Source organism: Trichechus manatus, unplaced genomic scaffold (assembly GCF_000243295.1).
Source record: "Trichechus manatus latirostris isolate Lorelei unplaced genomic scaffold, TriManLat1.0 scaffold00031, whole genome shotgun sequence".
Lineage (NCBI taxonomy): Eukaryota > Metazoa > Chordata > Mammalia > Sirenia > Trichechidae > Trichechus > Trichechus manatus.
The window spans coordinates 19,373,674-19,376,173 of record NW_004443967.1 but is presented as its reverse complement, the minus strand read 5'-3'; the positions used below and the strand labels follow the sequence as shown (position 1 = coordinate 19,376,173).

Here is a 2,500-nt window from a genome sequence, read left to right as displayed (position 1 = left end):
TTCTGGGGGATCTGTACCCTGAGGGGGTCTCGGGCCTCTTGATTGTGTTCACAAACAAACCCACGTCATGGGGAGTGGGTGCCTGTGAAGCTACGTTTGGGGTCTGAGAGTTGTTCCACACTGTGCTTTGCCCGCAGGAGGGTGAATTAGCACCCTTTGCCTGAGGTTGCTACTGAGAAATGCTGTAAATAAACCTCCATTTCAGGCGTGTTTGCACTTTGATGTCTGTTCGTAGCCAACTCCAAAAGCTGCAATATTCGAGAGGTGTTTTTAACAATGGACAACGCTGTGAGGTTGAAAGGGACACATGCTAGTTTGTGTGTGTGTGCTTGGGTGTGTGTGAGCACGCATGCATGTGTGTGCCTGTGTGTGTGCACGCGTGTGTGCGCCTGTGTGTGTGCACACGTGTGTGCCTGTGTGTGCACACACGTGCGCCTGTGTGTGTGCACGCATGTGTGTGCCTGTGTGTATGCACGCGTGTGTGTACATGTGTGTGTGTGCATGCGTGTGTGCCTGTGTGCGCCTGTGTGTGTGCACGCGTGTGCCTGTGTGTGCACGTGTGTGTGTGCATGCATGTGTGCCTGTGTGCGCGCGCGTGTGTCTGTGTGCACACGTGTGTGCCTGTGTGTGCGCACGTGCGCCTGTGTGTGTGCACGCGTGTGTGTGCCTGTGTGTGCACGCATGTGTGTGCATGCATGTGTGCCTGTGTGTGTGCACGCGTGTGTGCGCGCGTGCGCCTGTGTGTGTGCGCGCGTGTGCGTGTGTTTCTGCACGTGTGTGTATGCATGCGTGTGTGTGCACGTGTGGTCTTACATGCTGTGCGGTGCCTGCGGCCTGAGGTCCTAGGGTGGTATGCGTGGGACGCTGGGCTGGGGGTAGCGGCTTCACCCCTGCTCTGTATCCGCCAAGGGGATAGCCCAGCAAGTCTGGCTCTGCTCAGGCTGTGGCCCTTTTCTCCTCTCAGCGAGGGGTGACACGGTGGCTCTCGAGGTCCCTTCCACTGTGAGCTCCCAGGAAGTAGCAGGTTACTCACCACGCCCCGTTCTAGAAGGGACTGAACAAACGTGAAATGTAAAATGTGAGTTCTCCCACGACCCACTTTTCAACAGGCCCAGTGTTACCCGGGGTGTGCCTGGACGAGCTGTGGTGGAAAGCCAGCCCACTGCTCCCAGACACCCAGACCCACCTGAGCTCGGCCACCAGGGCCGCCTCAGTTCCTCTGTGGGTGGAGGGCGGGCGTGGGGCATCACGAGGAGGCGTCGCCAGCACCCAGGACCCTCTGCACGGTGAAGGCCACCCTAGGGGCCCACGTTCTCCGTGGGACCACGCACACTCCAAGAGCCAGACCTGCGGACGGCCAGGTGGGAAGTGGGCAGAGCAAAGAGCTGATGAGGTGCCCCCGCCCCACTTTGCGGTCAGGGTGCTTGTGGCCTCCTTGTAAGACCAGAGGTTGAGAGAGGCCTGATCCTCCATTTTCTGAGGCCCCAGTATACTAAAAAAGGAAGATACAGCACAACAGGGTTATCAGTTTGGGGTGTATTTTAAACATGTAAGCAGCTAGTAGGAGCCCTGGTGGCGCAGTGGTTAAGTGCTCAGTTGCTAACCGAAAGGTCGGTGGTTTGGACCCACCAGCTGTTCTGTGGGAGAAATATGTGGCAATCTGCTTCCGTAAAGATTTACAGCCTTGGAAACTCTATGGGGAAGTTCTACTATGTCCTATAGGGTCACTAAGGGTCGGAGGCAACTTGATTCCGGGTTTTTTGTTTAAGCAGTTAGTGATCAGCTGCTAACCGAAAGGTTGGCAGTTTGAACCCACCCAGCGGCTCAGAGGAAGAACTGCTTCCATAAAGATTATAGCCAAGAAAACCCAATGAGTCCATTCTGCTCTGTCACACGGGGTAGCCATGAGTCAAGAATTAGCTCGATGACAACGGATTTGGTGTTTCAGCTTATATACAGCAAATGAGTACTTTTGCCCCGTGGGTACCAGGCTGCTTGGAGATGTGAGAGACCCAAATCTGCCCTTTGACCTGAGTGTCTTGGCTACAGGATCCGGTTTCATGGATGGAGGCAGTCACGCCAGGCCCAGATGGACCATTCCTCTCCCTGGTGCTGTGTGCTGTGGGGCAGACACACCTCAGGTTTCTGGCTGTTGAGGTGGCATTGAGGCTGGAGGGACCCAGGGTTGAGTCAGAGTGAGCTGGGCCCTGCTTGGGGTGGGCATGTGGCCTGGGCCTGGTGTTTGCCAACCCTCTGAGCCTCAGCTTTCTCACCTGCCCCATCTCGAGGGGGTTTTGTGAGGACAAGGGAGAATGTATGTGAAGTGTCTGACATGTGGCACCACTGCAGAAAGTTTGTTATTCTCTGCCGTCAAGTTGGCCCCACTCATGGTGACCCCATGCACAACAGGATTAGACTGTTGTGATCCATAGGGTTTTCATTGACTGATTTTAAGTAGATCACCAAGCCTTCCTTCCCAGTCCATCTTAGTCTGGAAGCG

General features: G+C 55.5%; 1 protein-coding gene across 1 annotated transcript in view; it reads left to right on the top strand.

Annotated features, from left to right (window-relative positions):
* EBF3 (EBF transcription factor 3) overlaps positions 1-2,500 on the top strand; it is a 132,295-nt gene that overhangs the window by 100,394 nt on the left and 29,401 nt on the right. The window lies entirely within an intron of this gene.